Raw genomic sequence first — 16052 nt, 5'->3', positions numbered from 1 at the left:
AAGTCATTGGATGTCATAAGGTGAATGCACCAATTTGTAAGTCGCTTCTGGATATGAGCGCCTGGTTAAATGACTTAAATGTAAAATGTAAATGTAATGTCATGTGGAAATAGCACCATAGTTATCTATGATAAGATAACCTATAGCCCTACTGGTGTTGAGACCCCAGTTACAGTGACAACAGCCCCATTCTCCCCTAATCTGATGCTTTGCACTGTCACCCACAACCTTTCTTCCATCAATACAGATGTGTGCTTTCTGTCCACGGGTCACCAACAATATGCTTTGGGAACGCCTGTGTTTCTGTGGTGATTGGTTCAATTGCTCGTGTCAAAAGGAGGTCAAACCGACGAGACCATCAGATTCTCCGGAGAATTTACACCAGAATTTACACCAGAATTTACACCAATGGAATCAACACACTCAGACATCGCCCTGACATGAACCGAAAAAAAATTCACACAGAGGTTTCAGAGTTGGCCAGAAACAGTGTATGTTGTGTGTCTGACTGGTTGTGAGGTTTCAGAGTTGACCAGAAACAGTGTGGGGACGTGGACAGAGGAGAGAGGGGACGGACAGGGAGTTGTGTCTCTTGACCTGGTTGTTGGTCATTCTCTCTGAGAGGGGACGGACAGTGTAAGTTGTGTCTCTGACCTGGTTGTTGGTCAGCTCTCTGTCCTTCTTCTCTCACTTTTCTGAACATTCCCCTTCTTCTTCTTCCTTTTCATCTTCTGTTCCTGCCTCATCATCACTGAAGTCTAACGCCTGAGAGAGGGGAGACAAGACAGGAGAACAGAGGACAGGGGACGGGACAGAGAGAGACGAGAGGGGACAGACAGAGGAGAAACGAGACACGAGAGGGGGACAGGACAGAGGAGAGACAATTAGAGGGGACAGGACAGAGGAGAGACACGGTGAGAGGGGAGCAGACAGAGGAGAGACAAGAGAGGGACAGACAGAGGACAGAGGAGAGTGGGACAGGACAGAGAGAGACGAGAGAGGGACAGGACAGAGAGAGAGAGAGAGAGAGGGGACAGACAGAGGAGAAACGAGAGAGAGAGGGGACAGGACAGAGGAGAGACAAGAGAGGGGACAGGACAGAGGAGAGACAAGAGAGGGAGACAGGACAGAGGAGAAACGAGACACGCAGAGGGGACAGGACAGAGGAGAAACGAGACACGAGAGGGGACAGGACAGAGAGAAACGAGGGGGGGACAGGACAGAGGAGAAACGAGACACGAGAGGGGACAGGACAGAGGGAGAAACGAGGGGGACAGGGACAGAGGAGAAACGAGAGGGGACAGGACAGAGGAGAAACAGGACACTTAGAGGGGACAGGACAGAGGAGAAACGAGGGGGGACAGGACAGAGGAGAAACGGAGACACGAGAGGGGACAGGACAGAGGAGAAAACGAGACACGAGAGGGGACAGGACAGCGGAGAGAGAGGGGGAAAGGGGAGAGAGAGAAGGAGAGGAAAGGGAAGAGGAGAGAAACTTTATTATCCAAAGAGAAATGTCTTGACATCTTAGATGCACCATCACAATACAAGTGTGTGTCCTAAATATTTCCAAAATTATATATTTCTAAAAAATTAATATGCACTTTGTACTAATCATACCTACATACTGCGTACTAATCATACTATACACTAATTCATACTGCATAACTAATCATACATACTGTGTACTAATCATACTACATACTGTACTAATCATACATATACTGTGTACTAATGCATACTACATCCTGTGTACTAATCATACTACATCCTGTGTACTAATCATACTGTGTACTAATCATACTACATACTGCGCACTAATCATACTCATACTGTGTACCTTTTAATCATACTACATACTGTGTACTAATCATACTATACTGTGTACTAATCATACTACATACTAATCATACTACATACTGCATACTAATCATACTACATACTGCATACTCAATCAATACTACATACTACAATAATCATACTGCAATCATACTACATACTAATTGACCATACTGCGACTGCGTACTAATCATACTATACTGCGTACTAACATGCTACTACATACTGTGTACTAATCATACTACATACTGCATAACTAATCATACTACATACTAATCATACTACATACTACATACTAATCAATACATACTGCGACTTCAATGTAACTAATCATACTAACATACTGTGTACTAATCATACTACATACCGCGACTAATCATACTACATACTGTGTACTAATCATACTACATACCGTGTACTAATCATACTACATACTGTACTGCACTAATCATACTGTACTAATCATACTACATACCTGTGTACTAATCATACTACATACTGCAAATTAATCATACTACATACTACATACTAATCATACTACATACTGCGTACTAATCATACTCACATAATTGTACTAATCATACTATACTGTGTACTAATCATACTACATACTGTGTACTAATCATACTACATACTGTGTACTAATCATACTGTGTACTCAATCATACTACATACTGTACTAATCATACTAACCAATCATACTACATATACTAATCATATACATCCCGCACTAATCATACTACATCCTGTACTAATCATACTACATACTGTGTACTAATCATACTACATACTGTGTACTAATATACACATACTGTGTGTGTACTAATCATACTACATACTGCACTAATCATACTAGTTACTACGTGTGTACTTAATATACTACATACCGTGTACTAATCATACTACATACCAAAATTAACTAATCATAATCATACTAATCATACTACATACTGTGTACTAATCATACTACATACCGACTAATCATACTACAACTGTGTACTAAATCATACTACATACTAATCATACTGCGATTAATCATATATGTTTCTTCACTAATCATACTACATACTGTGTACTAATCATACTACATACTAATCATACTAATCATACTAATCATACTACATACATGCGACTAATCATACTACATACTATGCTAATCATACTCAATCATACTACATACTACATACTAATCATACTACATACTGTGTACTAATCATACTACATACTAATCATACTACATCCTGTGTACCAATCATACTACATACTAATCATACTACATATCACATACTAATCATACTACATACTGTACCTTAATCATACTACATACTGCGTAATTAATCATACTACATACTGCATACCAATCATACTACATACTACATACTAATCATACTACATACTACATATAAATCATACTACATACTAATCATACTACATACTGTGTACTAATCATATTACATACTGTGTACTAATCATACTACATACTGTGTACTAATCATACTACATACTGTGTACTAATCATACTACATACTGTGTACTAATCATACTACATACTGTGTACTAATCATACTACATACTTAATCATACTACATACTGTGTACTAATCATACTACATACCGTGTACTCAACTAATCATACTGTGTACTAATCATACTGCATACTGTGTACTAAATCATACTAACATACTGTGTACTAATCATACTACATAACATACTGTACTAATCATACTACATACCTCAATCCCTGTGTATAATCATACATACTGTGTACTAATCATACTACATACTGTGTACTAATCATACTACATAATAATCATACTCACATACTGTGTACTAATCATACTACATATACTAATCATAATACATACTGTGTACTAAATCATACTACATACTGTGTGTTACAATCATAATACATACTACATACTAATCATACTACATACTGTGTACTAATCATAATTGCGTACTAATCATACTAATCATACACATACTGTGTACTACATACCAATCAATCATACTGTGTACTAATCATACTGCATACTAATCATACTAACATACTGTGTACTAATCATACTCATACTAATCATACTAATCATATACTACATACTGCGTACTAATCATACTACATACTAATCATACTACATACTGCGTACTTAATCATACTACATAATTAATCATACTACATACTGTACTAATCATACTACATACTACATACGTACTAATCATACTACATAACTGTGTACTAATCATACTACATACTGTGTATCAATCATACTACATACTGTGTACTAATCATACTACATACTAATCATAATACTACTAATCATATCATACTGTGTACTAATCATATCATACTAATCATACTACATACTGTGTACATACTGTGTGTGCTACTAATAATCATACTCAATCATACTACATACTGTGTACTAATCATACTACATACTCATACTACATAATCATACTACATACTGCGTGTACTAATCATACTACATACTGCATACTAATCATACTACATACTAATCATATAATCATACTAACATACTACATAACTAATCATACTACATACTAACATACTAATCATACTACATACTGTGTACAATAATCATATACTAACATACATGCGCAATTAATCATACTACATACTGTGTACTAATCATACTACATATACTAATCATACTACATACGTACGCATACTAATCAATCATACTAATCATACATCCTGTGTACTAATCATACTACATACTGTGTACTCAATCATACTACATACCGTGTACTAATCATATTACATACTGTGTAATTAATCATACTACATACTGCCTAATCATATTAACATACTGTGTACTAATCATAATACATACTGTGTACTAATCATACTACATACAATCATACTACATACTGTGTATTAATCATACTACATACTGTGTACTAAATCATACTCAATCATACTGCGTAATTACAGATCAATCATACTACATACTAATCATACTACATACTGTGTACTAATCATACTACATACTAATCATACTACATACTGTGTACTAATCATACTACATACTGCGTACTAATCATACTACATACCGCATAAATTAATCATACTACATACCAATCATACAACATACCACATACTCAATCATACATACTAATCATACTACATACTGTACTAATCATACTACATACCATCAATCATATACTAATCACATACTACATACTAATCATACTAATCATACTACATACTGTGTACTAATCATACTACATACGTATCAATCATACTACATACTGTGTACTAACATACTACATACCGCGTACTAATCATATACTACATACTGAGTACTAATCATAATACACTGTGTACTAATCATATTCAATACTGTGTATACATATTACATACTGTGTACTAATCATCATACTAATCATACTGTACTAATAATCATACCATACTTAATCATACCACATAATCATAACTACATACTGTGTACTAATCATACTACATAACTACATACTAATCATACTACATACTGTACTAATATATTACATACTGTACTAATCATACTGCATACTAATCATACTACATACTGAGTATTAATCATACTACATCCCAAAATTAATCATACTAATCATAATCATACATACTGTGTACTAATCTAATCATACTAATCATACTCAATACTACATACTGTGTACTAATCATACTACATACTGTGTACTAATCATACTACATACTGTGTACTAACATACTACATACTGTGTACTTAATCATACTGCATACTAATAATCATACTAATCATACTACATCCTGTGTACTAATCATAATCATACTAATTATACTACATACTGTGTACCAATCATACACTACTAATCATACTACATACTAATTAATCATACTACATAATGCGCACTAATCATACTACATCCTGTGTACCAATCATACTAATCATACTACATACTAATCATATCATACTAATCATACTACATGTGTAATCATACCACAACTCAATCATACTACATACTGTGTACTAATCATACTACATACTAATCATACTACATACTGTCATACTACATACTAATCATACTATAACTAATCATACTAATCATAATTAAGTATACTCATGCATTAACTATACCTTCACATAATCATGCACTTAACATAATCATACTAACATACTGAATCATACTACATACTGTGGTAATCATAATCATACTAACATACTACATACTGTACATACCAATCATACTACATACTAATCATACACAACTGTACTAACTATACCACATACTACATACTAATCATACTACATACGTGTATTAATCATACTACATACCGCACTAATCATACTTCACATATACTAATCATACTACATACAGTGTACTAAATCATACTACATACTGTGACTAATCATACTACATACTGTGTACTAATCATACATACTGTGTACTAATCATAATTACATACTAACTGCCTAATGTAATTAATCATACTACACTGCGTACCAACTATACCACATACTAATCATATACTACATCAATCCATACTGCGTACTAATCATACCACATACCGCGTAATTAATCATACTACATACTTAATTAACATACATAATACATAATTAATACTAATCATACCACATACTGTGTACTAATCATAATACATACTAATCATACTACATACTGTGTACTAATCATACTACATACCACGTGACTAATCATACTACATACCGCATGCTAATCATACTACATATACTGTTATTACCATATACTAACTATAATATAATTAATCATACTACATACTGTGTACTAATCATACTACATACATACTAATCATACTACATACTGCCACATACTGCGACTAATCATACTACTAATCATACTACATACTGCGTACTAATCAATCATACTACATGTAATCCTGTGTACTAATCATAATACATATAATCATATACATACGTACTAATCATACCATGTACTGTGTACTAACTCACTACATACTGTGTACTAATCATACACATACTGTGTACTAATCATACTACATACTGTGTACCAATGCATACTAATCATATATACTGCGCACTAACTATACTACATCCTTATTCAATCATACTACATCCTGTACTAATCATACTACATACTGTGTACTAATCATTACATACTGTGTAAATCATACTACATACTAATAATCATACTTTCATACTAACATACCAATCATAATACATACCGTGTACTAATCATACTACATACTGTGTACTAATCATACTACATACTACATACTAATCATACTGTAAAATTAATCATACTACATACATACTAATAATCATACTACATACTGTGTATTCATTTAATCATACATACTGTGTATTAATCATACTACATACTACATAACTATACTACATACTAACTAATCATACTACATCCTGTGCAATTAATCATACTACTAATCATAATCTACATACTGTGTACTAATTCATACTACATCATACTAATCATACTGAATACTACATAATTAATCATACTTACATACTAATGTACTAATCATACTAATCATACTACATACTGTGTACTAATCATACTGCATACTAATCATACTACATACTGTGTACTAATCTGTGTACTAATACATAATTTAAAATTAACTATACTACATGTGTACATACTGTGTACTAATCATACTACATACTGTGTACTAATCAATACATACTGTGTACATACTACATAATTGCAAGGTATTAATCATACTACATACTGTGTAATTAATCATACATACAATCATGATGACACTGTAAAATTAATCATACCACATACTGCGTAATTAATCATACTACATACTGTGTAAATTAACCATACTAATACACGTACTAAACATAATTAACCTGAACATAATTAATCATACTAACATAATCATACTGTGTAACAATCATACTACATACTAATACTAATACTAATAATCATACTGTTAATTAATACTGCCACTAACGTACTAATCAATCATACTAATCATACATTGTACTAATTAATCATACTACATACTGTGTACCAATCATTAATCATACTACATACTGTGTACTAATCATACTACATACTGTGTAAATCATACTGTACTAATCATACTGCATACTAATCATACTACATACATCATACTAATCATACTACATACTGTGTACTAATCTAATACTATACTGTGTACTAATCATACTACATACCGTACTAATCATACTACATACTGCATTCAATCATACTACATACTGTGTACTAATCATACTACATACTGCGCACTAATCATACCATACTGTGTACTCAATCATACCATACATACTAATCATACTACATACTGTGTACTAATCATACTACATACCAATCAATCATATACATACTGTGTACTAATCATACTACATACTGGGAGTCAATCACAATCTAATCATACTGTACTAATCATATCATACTGTGTACTAATCATACTACATACTAATCATACTACATACTGTGTACTAATCATACTACATACTGTACTAATCATACATACATAATCATACGCCTACATACTAATCACTACATAATTGTACTAATCATACTACATTAAATTAATCATGTGTACTAACATACTACATACTAATCATACTACATACTGCATACTAATCATACTACATACTGTGTACTAATCATACTACATCCTGTGTACTAATCATACTACATATTGTGTACTAATCATACTACATACTTAACTAATCATACTGTGTACTAACATGTCACGTACTCAATCATACTACATACTGTGTACACTAATCATACTTCACATACTGTGTACTAATCATACTACATACCAATCATACTACATACTCGTGTACTAATCATACTACATACATACTGTAATTAATCATACTACATACTGCAGACTAATCATACTCTTCACATACAATCATACTACATATCAGGTAATTAATCATACATACTAATCATACCACATACTACGATCTAATCATACTACATACCGTGTACTAATCATACTACATACTGTGTACTCAATCATACTACATACCAATCATACTAATCTAATACTACACCGCATACTACCATACCGCGTATAATCATACTAATCATATCATGCGATATACTAATCATACTACATATTGAGTACTAATCATACTTACATACTGTGTACTAATCATACTACATACTAATCATACTACATACTGTGTACTAATCATACTACATACTAATCATACTACATACTGCGTGACTAACTATACTCACTGTGTACTAATCATACTACATACTGTGAGTACCAATACTACATACTGCATACTAATCATACTACATATACTAATCATACTACATACTAATCATACTACATACTGTTCTAATCATACTACATACTGTGTACTACCAATCATACTACATACTGTGTACTCAATCATACTACATATACAATCAATACATACTCATACTAAATCATACTACTGTGTGTATTAATCATACTACATCCTGTGTACTAATCATACTACATACTGTGTACTATCATCATAATCATACATAACTGTGTACTAATCATACTACATATACTAATCATACTACAATTAATTAACTATACTACATACTGACTAATCAACTCATACTACTAATCATAAATAAATCATACTAATACATACTAATCATACTGTGTACTAAATCATACCGACATACTACGCACTAATCATACTGCCATACTGTGTACTAATCATACTACATACTGCATACTAATCATACTGTGATTAATCATACCACATAATAATCATACTACATACTGTGTACTAATCATACTACATACTAATCATACATACTAATCATAACTACATACTGTGTACTAATCATACTACATACTGTGTACTAATCATACTACATATACTGTACGTACTAATCATACTCATAACTACATACTGTGTACTTAATCATACTACATACTAATCATACTACTAACATACTACATACGTACTAATCATACATACTGCGCACTAATCATACTACATACTGTGTACTAATCATACTACATACTGTAAATCATTAACTAATCATACTAATCATAACTACATACTGTGTACTAATCATACTACATACTGTGTACTAATCATACTACATACTGTGTAAATTAATCATACATACTAATCATACTACATACTGTGTACTAATCATACTACATACTGTGTACTAATCAATCATACTAATCATACTACATACTGTGTACTAATCATACTACATACTGCATACTAATCATACTACATACTGCAATTAATCATATAACTACATGTGTACTAATCATACTACATACTGTGTAATCATATTAATCATATACTACATACTAATAATCATACAATCATACTACATACTGTGTACTAATCATACTACATACTAATGTACTACAATCATACTACATACTGACATAATTAATCATATACAATTAATACTAATCATACTACATACTAATCATACTACATACTGTGTACTAATAATCATACTAACATACTACATACTAATCATACTACATACTGTGTACTAATCATACTACATACTGTGTACTAATCATACTACATACTGTGTACTAATCATACTACATACTGTGTACTAAAATCATATTGCATACTAATCATACTACATAATGCGTACTAATCATACTATCCTGTGTACATACTGTGTACTAATCATTACATACAATCATACTACATACTAATCATACTACATACTGTGTACTCAATCATACTACAATGCACACTGAGAAGGATCCTACCCCCATCCACACCAATCATTACGAGAAGGATCCATCCACATACTAATCCACACTGAGAAGGTACTAATCATACTACCCTAATCATCCACAATCATGACATAGCGTACTAATCATCCTACCTAATCATCCACACCGCACTAAGATAGTGTACTTCAATCATACTACATACTAATCCATACTGTGTACCAATCATCCACACTGTGAGCCACATAGTACTAATCATACTACATAATGCACAATCATACACATACTGCGCACTAATCATACCACTGCGTACTAACTTCATACTACATCCATACACTACATACTGCATACTACATACTGCGTATCAATCATACCATACTGAGTACTAATCCACACTGAGAGATAGGTACTAACTACATTACATACTACATACTCATACTGTGTATCCACACATACTGTGTACTAATCATACATAGATACTGTGTACTAATCATACTATATACTGTGTACTAATCATACTACATACTGCGTACTAACTATACTACATACTGTGTGTACTAATCATACTACATACTGCGTACTAATCATACTTCATACTGTGTACTCAATCATACTACATACTGTGTACTAATCATACTACATACTGTGTACTAACTATACTACATACTGTGTACTAATCATACTACATACTGTGTACTCAATTAGTACTACATACTGTGTACTAATCATACTACATACTGTGTACTAATCATACATACTGTGTACTAATCATACTTTACATACTGTGTACTAACTACTACATACTGTGTACTAATCATACTACATACTGTGTACTAACTACTACACATCTCATACTAATTATACTACATACTATACTAATCATACTACATACTACATGTATTAATCATATCACATACTGCGTACTAATCATACTCAAGACACTGCACTCAATCATACTACATACTGCACACTGAGAAGGATCCCCACTTCTCATCCACACTGAGAAGGATCCTACCCTCATCCACACTGAGAAGGATCCACTCATCCACACTGAGAAGGATCCTACCCTCATCCACACCTCCGAGAAGGATCCTCCCCTCATCATCCACTGAGAAGGATCCTACCTCATCCACACTCCGAGAAGGATCCTACCCTCATCCACACTGAGAAGGATCCTCCCTCATCCACACTGAGAAGGATCCTACCTCATCCACACTGAGAAGGATCCTCCCTCATCTCAGCTGGCCATAGAAGGATCCTGCCCTCATCCACTGAGAAGGATCCTACCCTCATCCACTGAGAAGGATCCTCCCTCATCCACATCACTGAGAAGGATCCTACCTCATCCCACACTGAGAAGGCTTCCATCTAATCAGCAATTGTGTTATTGTTGATAGTCACCCTTCCAAGGCAGGTAGCAGGTAGCCTGGCGTTAGAGCGTTGGGCGGCAGGTAGCTCAGCGGACAGAGCGTTGGGCGGCAGGTAGCTCATGTTAGAGTTGGGCGGCAGGTAGCCTAACGGTTAGAGCGTTGGGCGGCAGGTAGCCTAGCGGTTAGAGCGTTGGGCGGCAGGTAGCCTAGCGGTTAGAGCGTTGGGCGGCAGGTAGCCTAGCGGTCAGAGCGTTGGGCGGCAGGTAGCTTAGCGGTTAGAGAGTTGGGCGGCAGGTAGCCTAGCGGTTAGAGCGTTGGGCGGCAGGTAGCCTAGCGGTTAGAGCGTTGGGCGGCAGGTAGCCTAGCGGTTAGAGCGTTGGGCGGCAGGTAGCCTAGCGGTTAGAGCGTTGGGCGGCAGGTAGCCTAGCGGTTAGAGCGTTGGGCGGCAGGTAGCCTAGCGGTTAGAGCGTTGGGCGGCAGGTAGCCTAGCGGTTAGAGCGTTGGGCGGCAGGTAGCCTAGCGGTTAGAGCGTTGGGCGGCAGGTAGCCTAGCGGTCAGAGCGTTGGGCGGCAGGTAGCCTAGCGGTCAGAGCGTTGGGCGGCAGGTAGCCTAGCGGTTAGAGCGTTGGGCGGCAGGTAGCCTAGCGGTTAGAGCGTTGGGCGGCAGGTAGCCTAGCGGTTAGAGCGTTGGGCGGCAGGTAGCCTAGCGGTCAGAGCGTTGGGCGGCAGGTAGCCTAGCGGTCAGAGCGTTGGGCGGCAGGTAGACTAGGGCCTGTGTGGCCTTATGGGTAATGTGTGTTCCTCACCTCTGGTGGTGGTTCCTGGTCGTTCTTCCAGGAGGCGTCGGAGCCTTTCAACCTAAACACACACACACACACACACACACACACACGCCAGCTTCAATTATACATGTGTGTACTGACCATCGTAGCTGCTCAGTGAGGATATAGAGGGTGTAGTCAGTGAGGATATAGAGAGTGTAGTCAGTGAGGATGTAGAGGGTGTAGTCAGTGTACTGACCGTCGTAGCTGCTCAGTGAGGATGTAGAGGGTGTAGTCAGTGAGGATGTAGAGGGTGTAGTCAGTGAGGATGTAGAGGGTGTAGTCAGTGTACTGACCGTCGTAGCTGCTCAGTGAGGATATACAGGGTGTAGTCAGTGAGGATATAGAGGGTGTAGTCAGTGTACTGACCGTCGTAGCTGCTCAGTGAGGATATAGAGGGTGTAGTCAGTGAGGATGTAGAGGGTGTAGTCAGTGAGGATGTAGAGGGTGTAGTCAGTGAGGATATAGAGGGTGTAGTCAGTGTGTACTGACCGTCGTAGCTGCTCAGTGAGGATGTAGAGGGTGTAGTCAGTGAGGATGTAGAGGATGTAGTCAGTGAGGATATAGAGGGTGTAGTCAGTGTACTGACCGTCGTAGCTGCTCAGTGAGGATATAGAGGGTGTAGTCAGTGAGGATGTAGAGGGTGTAGTCAGTGAGGATGTAGAGGGTGTAGTCAGTGAGGATATAGAGGGTGTAGTCAGTGAGGATATAGAGGGTGTAGTCAGTGTGTACTGACCGTCGTAGCTGCTCAGTGAGGATGTAGAGGGTGTAGTCAGTGAGGATGTAGAGGATGTAGTCAGTGAGGATATAGAGGGTGTAGTCAGTGTACTGACCGTCGTAGCTGCTCAGTGAGGATATAGAGGGTGTAGTCAGTGAGGATGTAGAGGGTGTAGTCAGTGAGGATGTAGAGGGTGTAGTCAGTGTACTGACCGTCGTAGCTGCTCAGTGAGGATATAGAGGGTGTAGTCAGTGAGGATATAGAGGGTGTAGTCAGTGAGGATATAGAGGGTGTAGTCAGTGTACTGACCGTCGTAGCTGCTCAGTGAGGATATAGAGGGTGTAGTCAGTGAGGATGTAGAGGGTGTAGTCAGTGAGGATGTAGAGGGTGTAGTCAGTGTACTGACCGTCGTAGCTGCTCAGTGAGGATATAGAGGGTGTAGTCAGTGAGGATGTAGAGGGTGTAGTCAGTGAGGATATAGAGGGTGTAGTCAGTGAGGATGTAGAGGGTGTAGTCAGTGTACTGACCGTCGTAGCTGCTCAGTGAGGATATAGAGGGTGTAGTCAGTGAGGATGTAGAGGGTGTAGTCAGTGAGGATGTAGAGGGTGTAGTCAGTGAGGATGTAGAGGGTGTAGTCAGTGAGGATGTAGAGGGTGTAGTCAGTGTACTGACCGTCGTAGCTGCTCAGTGAGGATGTAGAGGGTGTAGTCAGTGAGGATGTAGAGGGTGTAGTCAGTGAGGATGTAGAGGGTGTAGTCAGTGTGTACTGACCGTCGTAGCTGCTCAGTGAGGATGTAGAGGGTGTAGTCAGTGAGGATATAGAGGGTGTAGTCAGTGTACTGACCGTCGTAGCTGCTCAGTGAGGATATAGAGGGTGTAGTCAGTGAGGATGTAGAGGGTGTAGTCAGTGTGTACTGACCGTCGTAGCTGCTCAGTGAGGATGTAGAGGGTGTAGTCAGTGAGGATGTAGAGGGTGTAGTCAGTGTACTGACCGTCGTAGCTGCTCAGTGAGGATATAGAGGGTGTAGTCAGTGAGGATGTAGAGGGTGTAGTCAGTGTGTACTGACCGTCGTAGCTGCTCAGTGAGGATGTAGAGGGTGTAGTCAGTGAGGATGTAGAGGGTGTAGTCAGTGTACTGACCGTCGTAGCTGCTCAGTGAGGATATAGAGGGTGTAGTCAGTGAGGATATAGAGGGTGTAGTCAGTGAGGATGTAGAGGGTGTAGTCAGTGTACTGACCGTCGTAGCTGCTCAGTGAGGATGTAGAGGGTGTAGTCAGTGAGGATGTAGAGGGTGTAGTCAGTGTACTGACCGTCGTAGCTGCTCAGTGAGGATATAGAGGGTGTAGTCAGTGAGGATATAGAGGGTGTAGTCAGTGAGGATGTAGAGGGTGTAGTCAGTGTACTGACCGTCGTAGCTGCTCAGTGAGGATGTAGAGGGTGTAGTCAGTGAGGATGTAGAGGGTGTAGTCAGTGTACTGACCGTCGTAGCTGCTCAGTGAGGATATAGAGGGTGTAGTCAGTGAGGATGTAGAGGGTGGAGTCAGTGAGGATGTAGAGGGTGGAGTCAGTGTACTGACCGTCGTAGCTGCTCAGTGAGGATATAGAGGGTGTAGTCAGTGAGGATGTAGAGGGTGTAGTCAGTGTGTACTGACCGTCGTAGCTGCTCAGTGAGGATGTAGAGGGTGTAGTCAGTGAGGATATAGAGGGTGTAGTCAGTGTACTGACCGTCGTAGCTGCTCAGTGAGGATATAGAGGGTGTAGTCAGTGAGGATGTAGAGGGTGTAGTCAGTGTGTACTGACCGTCGTAGCTGCTCAGTGAGGATGTAGAGGGTGTAGTCAGTGAGGATGTAGAGGGTGTAGTCAGTGTACTGACCGTCGTAGCTGCTCAGTGAGGATATAGAGGGTGTAGTCAGTGAGGATATAGAGGGTGTAGTCAGTGAGGATATAGAGGGTGTAGTCAGTGTACTGACCGTCGTAGCTGCTCAGTGAGGATGTAGAGGGTGTAGTCAGTGAGGATGTAGAGGGTGTAGTCAGTGTACTGACCGTCGTAGCTGCTCAGTGAGGATATAAAGGGTGTAGTCAGTGTACTGACCGTCGTAGCTGCTCAGTGAGGATGTAGAGGGTGTAGTCAGTGAGGATGTAGAGGGTGTAGTCAGTGTGTACTGACCGTCGTAGCTGCTCAGTGAGGATGTAGAGGGTGTAGTCAAGTGAGGATGTAGAGGGTGTAGTCAGTGTACTGACTGTCGTAGCTGCTCAGTGAGGATGTAGAGGGTGTAGTCAGTGTGTACTGACCGTCGTAGCTGCTCAGTGAGGATGTAGAGGGTGTAGTCAGTGAGGATGTAGAGGGTGTAGTCAGTGTACTGACCGTCGTAGATGCTCAGTGAGGATGTAGAGGGTGTAGTCAGTGAGGATATAGAGGGTGTAGTCAGTGAGGATAAAGAGGGTGTAGTCAGTGAGGATGTAGAGGGTGTAGTCAGTGTGTACTGACCGTCGTAGCTGCTCAGTGAGGATGTAGAGGGTGTAGTCAAGTGAGGATGTAGAGGGTGTAGTCAGTGTACTGACTGTCGTAGCTGCTCAGTGAGGATGTAGAGGGTGTAGTCAG

At 38.2% G+C, this 16052-nt stretch overlaps 1 long non-coding RNA gene across 1 annotated transcript; it reads right to left on the bottom strand.

The window, feature by feature from the left end:
* Positions 1–710: 710 nt before the first annotated feature.
* LOC135561535 (uncharacterized) lies at positions 711–13145 on the bottom strand. The gene is made up of 3 exons (XR_010459548.1): positions 13102–13145; positions 12718–12769; positions 711–765 (listed from the first exon to the last, which is right to left on the bottom strand). It is a non-coding gene; the product is annotated as an uncharacterized LOC135561535 (long non-coding RNA).
* Positions 13146–16052: the final 2907 nt, after the last annotated feature.

This window comes from Oncorhynchus nerka, linkage group LG18 (assembly GCF_034236695.1).
Source record: "Oncorhynchus nerka isolate Pitt River linkage group LG18, Oner_Uvic_2.0, whole genome shotgun sequence".
Lineage (NCBI taxonomy): Eukaryota > Metazoa > Chordata > Actinopteri > Salmoniformes > Salmonidae > Oncorhynchus > Oncorhynchus nerka.
Note: the sequence above shows the minus strand (reverse complement) of the source record. Positions and strands in the feature narration are given on the sequence as shown.